We start from the raw sequence: 12,801 nt of genomic DNA on the forward strand, positions 1-12,801 counted from the left end.
TCCAAAAATATGGAGGACTAGGGGTGCCACTTAAAAATAAAAAAAAAGAATCAATTAATTAATTTAATAATTCAAACATAAAAATGTATATAAATGATTCACTTTTTACATGGGCAAATTAATAGACATAATAAAAGTTGTTTAATTCCTGTTTTTAAATGTAGTTTAATAAAACAATAAATTAGAAAAATCTTTTTTGAATGTATAAATAGACAAATTTGAAATGGGGATATTTAATTCATTTTTTAAAATGTAGATCAATAAAACAATAAAGTTCAGTAGTAAATCATTTTAAATGCGCATTTAAATCGCTTTTTTAAAAAGAATTTGGCAAATGCTTTTCTTTCTCTATTTACCAGTTGCTTTTCTTTGTCGGTTTGCCAAATGCTTTTCTTTATCCATTTGTCAATCGAGTGGTAAAATGCCATTGGACAGTACACACGTGGGAGCAACCAATCAACTTTCCCCTCAATTTGAAGAGCCAATCCTCTCTCACTTGTAACACTCACTGTCATTGGACAGTTAATACGGTGACCGGGAGGGGACACGTTCGGTTCATTTAGTTTTGTCGTGGTAACGACATCCTTATGTCGTGGCCTCGAGATCATATGTTGAGGGAATGACATAATTTCTCATGGCCACGAGTTAAATGTGTAAACAACCTGCGCAACCATAGCAACCTGGAATTATCACAAATGGACAATACCATAATAATATTTTTAATTAAGAATGAAAAATAAGGGTTATATATATATATATATATTTATTATATAATATTCCCGTAAATGAACTCCTTGTAAAATTCCTGTGCGCCTACAGAAATAAAATAAAATCATAAATAAAGCTTTCATAGGTTATATACAAATAATAAACAAAATATTCTAAAATAGTAACACATTTTTTAAACTTAAACTCTGAATTAATTTGAATGCTGTCACAGGCACGAGGGGCTACAAGTGAAAACAGACGCTCATTTACAGAAATGGGTTACAGAAATACAGTCATGAAGTAAAGAATATTAATTAGATAAAGAAATATGGGAAATGAAGGGGAAAATAAAGCAAATAAATATACTCAGGGTGCGATTTGTATGGGGGGGACGGGGGGATTTTCCCCCCTTCTGGTCTATGTATCCCTGCCTCTGCTGAATTATCCCCGGTAGGGATAAAAAAAATATCTCCCTGATGCTACTCCACAAACCACCAACAGAGCATATAAAATACCAAAAATAAAAATCTTTTTTTTTTAAAACATCGCCAAATAAAACGCTGCGTTATAGAACTGTCTCTTTACCACCACAACAAACGGGACACTTTTCAGACGCGCATTCCGACTTCGCCTCAGCGCCAGGCGCAAGTCAAACAAGTGCGGAAAAGGTGCAGGTGACAACGAGTGAGCTTCAGTTGAACAACAGTGAACTGCGGTCGGATGATGTTAGTAAAACTCAGAAAAATGAACATGACTGTCCAATCAGCCGTTATACTGTGCTCGTGGCGCGCACTCAAGAATTGCATGCGCAAATGCGCCGGCGCGCGCTGCATAATTACTTTATTATAGCTTAAATAAAGTTCAAAAGAAACTACTGTACGAGTAATGGCCGTCGGTGTTCTGTTAAGTCATGAAATTACCAAACATGCGATTAAAGCTGCCTCAAAACTGTGCATGCATTTGTTGACATGGTTTTAAAGCAATTGTTATCCCATTTGTTGGCCGTAAAACGTCCTAAAAATGCACATATGTACACCAGGGAAATCTACATTTTCTCGGGGAAGCATTACCCCGTACCCCCCTAGTAAACTACATTTTCTGACCTTGGTAATTATGAAACCCTGTGTACAGCACAGCTTATATTCTATCTAATGAAATCTGAGGTAAACGTGTATAAATAAATGGGACCAAACGCGACTGAATGTAAAGGGTTGTGTCTCGTTATTCTATTAATAGCCTAACTACCTATTGATTTTGCATTTCTATCAGAAATTAAGAATTATTAGTGTTATTGTAGTGCTGCAAATATCTAAGCTATATCTAATACTTAAAATCTCAAAGTTAAATCAGAATTTTTTGTGTAAAAATGTGTCTGTAACAGCTGCCAAAATTAGTATATAGCTCCACTGTGGTTTTTAACAAAAAAACAAAAAACAAAAAAATTTTCAAAACAAATAAACAACTTTAAATATGTCTATTAATTTGCCCATGTAAAAAGTGAATCATTTATATACATTTTTATGTTTGAATTATTAAATTAATTAATTGATTCTTCTTTTTATTTTTAAGTGGCACCCCTAGTCCTCCATACAAAAAAGACCAGGGAGTAAAATAAATACAAAAAAACTAAAAATGTTATACAACAGAACACTAAAGAAAAAGTGAGTTATTAGATAAATATATTTTCAATCTGAACATGAATAAAAACAAATAGTCTTGCAAGTAATGAAAAGAATTATGAAAATTGTTTTGTGCAACGAAAATAAAAACAGTGCAAAGTTTTTTTTTTGTTTTTTTTCACAAAATACACACAAAATGAGAGAGAAATGTAAGTAGTTCAACTGTAATAATAATGTAAATGATCTTCACAAACTATAAAATAAGTATTTAGATAATATAAAAACCAAACAGAGCAGTCCTGTTGCTGTACTCCTCACTAAAAGTGTAACATTTGATTGCACCGGTTCACTGCGAAGAGACACGTTTGAAAACATAAACTGCAATAACTTGTATGATGTGAAACTGTTTTATCCTCATTCATGGTTGATGTTATGTCAAAGTCATGCTTTGTAACATAAGTGTTCTCATTTAAATCGGTTATTTTTGTGTTTGATTTCATACACGCAGATACACGCGCACGCAATTACTTTCACTTTGCGCTTATTCATACTTCCAAAAAAACATGATAGTATCTTGGTTCAAATGACCAAAACCTATGTTTATTGTTTGAGATGATGATGGTTTGAACCAATCTGGGCATAGGAGGCGGGACTGGGCATCAACAATCGTTCCTGTTTGGCTTAGAGAAACAAACCACATGCATTGCCTTGACGAATCAATGCTGCAGATTTTGATGACGTAACCAGTCTCACTACGGAGCCTCTGAATGTCAGAATGAGATAAATGCATTATCACTGGAAAGCCAAGAATCATACAAAAAAGCATACAGGTTGGATTAGCGGTTCAAAACTTATTAAACATTTTAGAAAGATAATTCTTTTTGGTCGCCGGCGGTCGACACGGTTTTGAGAATTAAAACATTAATATCTAAACTTCTGTTAATTCTCAATAAGAGCTTTTGTTGATGTATGACAAAGTCAGACTGATTAGTGCAATAAGTGGAAGTTGTAGTTGTTGTCTCTTTTTTTCTATTCTTGTTGTTTCCTTTTTCTTCAATGATTTTGATTGTTAACAGCAGGTGTTCATCACTAATGGTCATTCATCACTCAATCACTTAATTATCTCTTTAACTTTAACACTGCTTCAGTGTTACTTTTAGTGTGGACACTTACTGTACACTGAGGAGTGTTGATTTGAATATGGGGATTTAAATAGAGAGACTGCAGAATTCAAGTGATAAATTAAGTTTTATAAACAAAGCTCGGAGGAGCACGTTCAAATGGTCTATCTAATCAGCTCAAGAGGTTACCTCAACAGTTTTCTGCATCCCTCTGCCACCCAGACTCCTCACACTTGGATGGTTCCTATTTCCAGGATACAGGGGGGTATCTGGGTTTGGGCTAAATTGGGCTCGGAGCCTGAAATATGCTTATTTTACTCTTTTACTCTATTCGATCATTTGTAAGTGTGAACTCAGAAAACAACTGCCACGGGTAATCGAACATTATATTCTTATTTATTTATTTATTTTCAAAGATTTATTTTCGGCGTTTTTGCCATTTTATTATGATAGGACAGTGAGTAGACAGGAAGCGAAGTGGGAGAGAGAAAGGGGGACCGGATTAGGAAAGGTCCACGAGCCGGAACTCAAACTCGGCTCACCTGAGCTGCCCACAAGGCAGATATTATTTTAGCTTGACTGCAGTGTTTTATTCTCCATAATTCAATGCATTTTCGCTGTACATACATGAACATTTTATGTTGTCATGGCGGATTAAAATGTATAAATCAAAATATGTATTGCATTTATGAAGAAATGTTCAGCACTCAAGGCTCTATTGCCTATTGCCTCAATGCTGTACAGTGTCTTTGGGTGGATTGCTGAGGCGGATTGCCAGCAACAGCCATTTTATGATTGTTTGTGATTTGGTCTTAGTGACTTAGGGGTCCTCATGAGTACCCCTAACTTTTCACAGATTTAGGAGCTAGTTTTAATGCTAAAATGATTTGTGAAATACACTTAGAAAAAAAAAATGTAGACACACTCATTATTTTTCAGAGTTTTGTTTTAAATTGCCAAGTTTTAAGAGCTAATTTTTTGCCTTAAGATGTTTTGTGAATACGGCCCCAGTTTATCTGAATATTTTGTTGATTATCACCATTGTTGAGGTTTGTATGACTACTGTAGATATCTAAATGCGTCTCTTCTCAGTCCAGACACAAAAGATAGTGTATTTTTTAATGAAAGATAAAGAAAGATAATTTCTCTTTCCCTTATCACAGCACTTATACATTATAGTGATCTTTTTAACACAATGCTGCACAACAGTTCAATAACACCTGAACCTTTGAGTAAGTTAAAAAGTTACAAACATAACATCTGTGATTAAATTTTATGATGCTCATTCAAATGTCATAAACATTAAATTTCACCTAGATCCTAAATCCGTGAAAAGTCAGGAGTAGTCAAGAGAACCTCTAAGTCACTAAGATCAAATCACAAACTAAACATTCCTAAAATGGCTGTTGTTGGCAATCCGCCTCAGCAATCCACACAAAGACGCCGTATGCATTAAGGCAAATAGGTGATCCCTGGGTGCTGAACCTTATTTATCATAAATGCAATAAATATTTTGATTTATAGATTTTAATCCGCGATGCCAAAGTTTAGTTTATGTACAAGCAAAATGTACTGAATGATGGAGAATAAAACTGTGGTCAAGTTGAAAACAATATCCTATCATCGGCGCCGATAGCCTTTGTGGACAGCTCAGGTGACCCGAGTTCAGTTCCGGCTCCCCCCTTTTTCTCCTCCACTTCGCTTCCTGTCTACTCGCTGTCCTATCATAATAAAAAGGCAAAAACGGAAAAAATGTACCTTTGAAAATAAATAATTAAAAAAAGAAAATTATGTCTGATTACCTGCGGCAGTTGTTTTCACGAGTAAACGAGTAAAATAAGCATATTTGGCGTGCTGTCCGAGGAAAGGCTCGGAGCTCAGAATTTAGCCCAAACCCAGAGTACTTCCCCGTATCCTGGGAATAGGAACCAGCCGAGAGTGAGGAGTCAGGGTGGCAGAGGGGTGCAGAAAACTGTTGAGGTAACTACAGTAGGTGTGTGTATATATATGCCTCCTCTTGAGCTGATTAGACATTTGAAGGTGCAGTTTGAACTTTGTTTATAAAACATCATTTGTCACTTGAAGTCTGCAATCTCTCGAGATGTAAGAGGCTGACAATTTGCTGAACAACATTTTTATTTTAAAATCTTTTTTTAATGACATTTAAATTTTAAAATATTTATTTGAATATGCCAACATGATACCTTTTTCTACAATATTTCTATGAATAAATCACTGACAGAGACCTCTCCCCTATCAGCCAATCACTGAAAAGAAACAGTAGATAAGCCTATCAAATATCAGACTGATTATAGCTTTCATTACTATCATATTATTGCATTAACATATTCACATTTACTTTTATACAGATTTTAAAAGTATCTTATGGGACTTGTAATTTGTTTTTAAATGTATTGTAATTATAGTTTTGTTTCTTAGTATTACTTTTTATTACTTTTCTTTTTTGCAAAGCATCAACTCCTTCCAGGAGCAATAAAGGCATATATTATCTTATCTTTTGGATCCAAAGTATCTACTAGATAGTGTATCATTATAGTTTCCCCAATGTCATGTGCTTTATTGTAATAAGGTCATATCTGTTCGATATATGTTATCATCTTGAAGGTCCCATGATTGGTTCATATGTATCTGTGTAATGCGAGTTCACATATTTAAGGATAAAGGTTCTGAGAAAGCCGTGGCTCGTGGATGTACATGATTATTTAACCACACAGTATCAGTACTCGTCTAAACTAGCAACGCGATACTGCAGTGTGTGTGAGACCTGGGGTTTTATCTTACCACTAAGAGTTCTCCTAAACAGCAGTAAAAGTTCATAGGTAAGAGCTTTCTCATAAAACCTATTTACAAAGCTGCTGAGACCAACTTTTACTAAGGAATAGACAGAAGTCTTAAGCTAAGAGAAAGGGCGGGGTTGACCTTGTTGCTATGGATGATGTCAACACCGTTACTAACTCTGCCAACAGTGATTGGCTGATAGGGGATATTGTAGAAGGTGTTATCATGTTGCCATATTCAAATAAATAATTCAAAATAAAAATGTTGTCATATTCATATAAAGATTTTAAAATGTAGGTTAAGTGTCACTTATTAAATTAAGATACGTTCAGCTAATTGTCAGTCTCTTACATGTCTGCATCTTGGGAGAGATTGCAGAAGTCAAGCGACAAATTATGATTTATTAACAAAGTTTGGGTTGAGCACGTTCAAATGGTCTATCTAATCAGCTCAAGAGGAGGCATATATACATATGTATATATACTCACCTAGGGCCGCATTTACACTGCAAGTCTTAATGCACAGATCCGATCTTTTGACCATATCCGATTTTTTTGGACGACGTGCTTACATTTCTTTTAAAAGCGACCTGTATCGGATGTCTCCTTTTTACACTGCACTTGGTGAAACGTGCCAAAAAATAACCTATATGACATCACAAATCAATTTCAATGGTACATTGAGCTTACTTTATTGACATGAATTCATACAGAAACCCTTTTAATGCAATAGTTAGGCCTACTTCCATATATAAAAATAATACAAATTCTTCACGACAAATGCAGCTCCGCTGGAAGCGTGCGAGTTGAATAATACTCGGGTACGGGTAGATATTCACAGCTTCATGGGCTCGAATCTACGGAAGCCCTAAACGGCCAAGGATTATTATTTTTTTTCTATCTTGTTTTCTCGTGATCACAACTTATTTTCTCGTGATCTCGAGATAACAAAAGTTGTTTTCTCGTGATCACGACTTAATAATTTCTCGTGATCTCGAGATAACAAAAGTTGTTTTGTCGTGATCACGACTTAATCTCTGCTCTAAATTACACGTGCCAACAGGTGGCAGTATATTACCAAATATAACTGGTGATGCGCTGTAAATATCCACTTTACTGTATTAGTTCATATTGGCTCAGATTGTGAGTTTCGGACAGAGAGAGTTTTCGTGATCGCTTTATTTTGTGCAGTACTGTGTGCCTTAAGCGATTAACTTAACTGTTAAATGACTGATTATAATTATTTTTGCTTGAAAGTGTATCTGTTATCGTAGTTGCCTCACCACAGTTTCACGACTGCAATAGTTCGATGTGATTAAACTTATTGCTCATTAAAACTAATTTTGATGTCACTGTATAGTATTCTGTTTTAACCTTATTGTGTATCTTTAAGACGCTATTTTAATCATTGCAGTTTCAGTGTTCGTTTACCTCACTATGTCACTCAGTGTATATAAGAAATATGATTTATAGCCTATGTCATTTAATTCAGTGATAAAGTGTAACCTATTGTATTTTCTACATTTCTTTGTAGGAAACAACACACATACACATAAACAATCTTCTCAAACAGCATCCCAAAATTGTTTTAGCCTATATCAACTGGATTAAAGCGTAAAATCCTTGGAAATCTGGAGTACTGCACCTCTTTTTAATGGAAGAGGAGGACAGTTAACGCGCATCACAGCCTATCCTACATGACGAATAAAAATAACAAACACATTATGTAACATTATATATATATATATATATTAAATGAGTATGGAAAATAAAGTTGGTTTAATCTCAAAGGTTTTAGAATTATAGAATAATCTGGCATCTTTCCGAATTGCACTCTGCCTGCGCTTGAGATGCTCTGTTAAATATTATGTTAATTACACAAACAAAATGTTAAGCGTACATTTATTGAACAGTGATTGATTAGCCTATATGTATTTATTTATTGTAAACTTTATTATTAAGTGAAGTAAACATTTAGCTGAAATATCCGCAAGATATAAGAGCGCATGATTTATCCGTTGATCAGATGCGCGTCAAAGTTGTGTTCGTTACTATAGCAACAGTAGAATCCGGGTACAGTGTGTTTCATAATCAATCACTGTAAAAAGAACTTTTAAGTCGTGATCACGAGAAAACAACTTTTGTTATCTCGAGATCACGAGAAAATTAAGTCGTGATCACGACAAAACAACTTTTGTTATCTCGAGATCACGAGAAAATTAAGTCGTGATCACGAGAAAACCACTTTTGTTATCTCGAGATCACGAGAAAAATAAGTCGTGATCACAACTTTTGTTATCTCGAGATCACGAGAAAATAAGTCGTGATCACGAGAAAACAAGATAGAAAAAAAATAATAATCCATGGCCGTTTAGGGCTTCCGTACGAATCCGCCATCCTTTACTAGTTTTTTTTTTTTTTTTTTTTTGTCATTAAAACCAATGCGTTCATCATTGATTGTATATCAAGGGCACTTGCAAGTTTGTGTGCTTTTTATTTTGTGGTTTCAATGGAACGAATAGTTGTCTCTTCAACGGGACTGAAGCGCGTCTGTGCACGAGCCGTCGTCACTGACAACAGCGGCAACGAGCCAGGCCCGGCGTCAAGGGGGGGCTTGGGGGGGGCTTAGCCCACCCTGCGATGATCTCAGGCCCCTCCTTTCCCAAGCCTGGCAGAAGAGAACGTAAAAACGTAATTAAGTGTGACATAAAATGTGATTTGTAATTTCAATTAAAAACAAAAAACAAAACGTTATTCATTTTAAATTGAATCGAGTTTTAATCATACCATACCCGCTAAAAAAATATCAGGTAAAAATATTACATGACTATAGAACTGAAGGGGCTCGCACCAGAGATGGGACCAAGTCACACATGTGCAAGTCTCAAGTAAGTCTCAAGTCTTAACCTTCAAGTCTCAAGTAAGTCCCAAGTATTTTTTTCTTGGGCAAGTCAAGTCAAGTCAAGTCCTGTAGTAGGTCAAGTCAAGTCCAAGTCAAGTCACCTTATTGTAATTTTACCTGCAGAATCTGATCTTTATAAATTGAAAAGACAAGATATAAGTAAATGTCAGTAAATTAAAACAATTTGGATTTGCATTGTAAATACTCATGTTCAGTAAAATACATCATGGAATCAAACAAAATTGTAACTTTATAAAATTATTTATTTTTCACTTCTGCCAACAGTGTTTGAAATGTTTTAAATTTTCAACATTGAGTCCATAAAACAAATAACAGCTTAACATCCAACAGACTCCTCTCTGAACACCTCTCTCTCTCTCTCTCTCTCAAACACAGTTTACATACAACATTAAACTTTGTTACATTTCTCCTCTCTCTCTCACAACAGCTTTACTGACATGAAAGGAGCTTTTGTTGTAGTATTGTTGTTCAGAAAATGTACATTATTTGGCACTGTATTTGGCATATCACGATTTCTATTTTAGTTCGTTGGTAAAATACAACTTAGAGACCATTTAAGCTTTGTAGGCCTATGTTTTAAATTTTCGGTTTATGATGAAACGGTGGTGGCGGCACAGGGTCATTGGGAAACACTGAATGAATGTTTAGCTGACAAATGTGCTAAAGTTATATCTGCTGCAGATAAATGTGCAATAAATTAATTTTTGCGAATTTTAAGCAGCGACATGATATTGACAACCAACGATTGTCAACTTACAACATTTTTCACAGTCGATCAAAATAGGCAAGTATTGTTTTAATGGCATATTTACTTGTGAATGTCCACTGAATGTCCAATGTAGTGTGATTAACAAGGCTATTGAATATGGATGTCCGAATGTGCGAATATAAAACCAACTTTACCCAAGTCACTAAGTGGGGGCCCCAGGCAAAATTCATAAATGAGGCCCTTCTAAAAGATTTTATAGTTAAAATATCTTTGTTACCTAGTGACGTAATTACACAACATATAACACAGTCAAAACACATAACAGAACAAATTGTTTTTAATTTACAAAATTCGTCAACAAATCTTACTAATTAAGTAATGTGAACTAAATAAATGTATTGATATTTATTTATATTAATGCCAGCTGGATAAACTAGGCAGGGCTCAATCCTTAGCTCAACGCTAAGGATTTTTTCTACTGGCTCGGTCGGGCCAGTGGTTCAAATTTTTACTGGCCCCACAACAAAAAAATTAATAAAAGTAAAAGACAAGAAAATGGGCCTATAAAATAAACATATTTATTGTTTCCGTTGTCTTTGTTACATTTAACCTAAATAAATAGGGTTATGACACCAAAAGCTACTAGATTCATTTATATTATAAATATTGTTAGACAGTAAGTAATAAAAGAGTAACAAATAATCAAATTACGAGTAATAGCACAAATAAATACAACAGAACAAACATATAAATTAAATAAATGGTGCTTTTCAAGTTTTTCATGTAGGTTTAAACAGGAGATTTTCAGGTACAGAAATTTTAATCTAATGTATAACTATAGAATTATAGAATAGATTAAGATTTATTCAAGTTAATCGGTCAAGAGCAGTTACAGATGCATAAAAATGTTTTAATGTTGAAAATATAAAACGTTAAATAGCCTACTGTTATTTGAAATTATTAAAAAAAAATTAAGACACTTCAAATGTGAAATTAAACCCGCCAGTAGGTGGCAGCGAATCACTGTTAATGAGCGAATCATTGACATTCAACCGATTCATTCAAACGGCTGAATCATTCAGGAAGTGTTGCTCAGAGACGCAAAACAATTCTGTGGACTTTGGAACTATTTTCGTTGGTGAAATACACCGAAACAGACGATTTGGTGTCTAAAATGTAAGTCACTTGATATTAAGTTCTTGTTCATTAAACTGTACGCTGAATAAAATCAATATCACTTTTGTAATCATGATAATATTTGGAGAAAAACGGCGCTCTTTGTTTAATCTTCATGCTTCTTCATGCTTTCGTTTTCGCTTTTGCCTGCCAGACGTATATGTCCTCTTCATGTTTAATAAATTGAATTAGGCATTTTAATGTAAACTTACATTAAAATGCCTAATTCAATTTATTAAATTCTTACTTGTAAGCGCTGCGCCAGTTTGAATGCGGCGGCAAAAGCATAAACAGCGTAACGAGGGGTCCCGATACAGAGATGTCGCTGCGTCACTGCGTGTTATATTGATATTAACATTTCATATAATAACAAAAACCCTTCAACCGGACCGAACGAGAGTCTCGAGGCCTGCCGCTGCGCTGAGTGAGCGAAAGGAGGCGTGTCTGTGTTCAGCTGCGGTGTACGTGAACGCGCTGTTGGAGAGAAGAGAGAAAGCGCTGCCGGTGTATGGATGCCTGTATGCAGTATATGCAAAGCCAAAGCGCAATGAAATAAAGCAACTTATGATATAAATTATTTTCAAATAATTTATATATTTTATATTCAAACTGAAAACATGATGTGATTTAACACTCAAGTCATTCAAGTCATCGTGTCTCAAGTCAAGTCAAGTCCCGAGTCTTTAACTTCCAAGTCCGAGTCAAGTCTCAAGTATTTTATTTTTTGTCAAGTCAAGTCACAAGTCATAAAAATAGCGACTCGAGTCGACTCGAGTCCAAGTCACCAAGTCACAAGTCCCCATGTCTGGTAGAGACACTGCTGCCGTTAGAGATGCACAGACTCTGCTTAATCTCTCTCTCTCTCAACTGTGTTAAAGGTACAATTTGTAATATTTTATTCCGCTAGAGGTCGCTAGAAGCCTATTCAAAACAAAGGCGTAGTTTGATGACGCCAAGTAATACGGTCATGATACAAAGCTATTTTACTGATACAATTGTCAAAGCAGCACTGACAACATGTTTCTGTGCGAGTGTAATTCCATACTGTATGTGTGTGCACAATTTGTGGCAAAAATCATGTAATCAGACCCAGCACTGCCCATAGTATACCTCTGTATTTACATGCATGCTAGGGTATGTGTACAGTGTGCTTGATGTAAGTTTTTTTCATCAGCATAGTATAATGTACTGTACGTGTGCAGCCCAGTTCTTGTTACCGCGTGTATATCAAACACAGCTCAAACATTTAAAAAAAAAAAAATTAGCTGGTACACAAGGTGGCAATACTGGTCTGGGCCGTTGTTCACAGTCGCATCTCTAGATTAAAAGATTACAAAGACTTGACATGCCGTTACAAAAAACTAAAACAAAAAAAACCCAACACCAACAACAACAACAAAACAACACGGCACTCATGTGCAAGATGCAGAGAAAGCTGTGGCATGCGGCACAGTGATCAAAGATTTCCATCTAGTGCAGGGGTGTTTCTACCCAAGCAACATCAGCGTTATGTGTAACCTTAAAAAAGCCAACCAAGAAAAAAAATAATAATTTCAGAAGTGCCTATACTTCAGACTACTATTGATTAGAAAGATAAATTAGAGATATACTATACATTACAATATATATATATATATATATATATATATATATATATATATATATATTGTAATGTATAGTATATATATATATATATATATATATATATATATATATATATATATATATATATAGAATCAGTGATTCG

The sequence above is a fragment of the Chanodichthys erythropterus genome, chromosome 3, assembly GCF_024489055.1.
Source record: "Chanodichthys erythropterus isolate Z2021 chromosome 3, ASM2448905v1, whole genome shotgun sequence".
Taxonomy (NCBI): Eukaryota; Metazoa; Chordata; class Actinopteri; order Cypriniformes; family Xenocyprididae; genus Chanodichthys; species Chanodichthys erythropterus.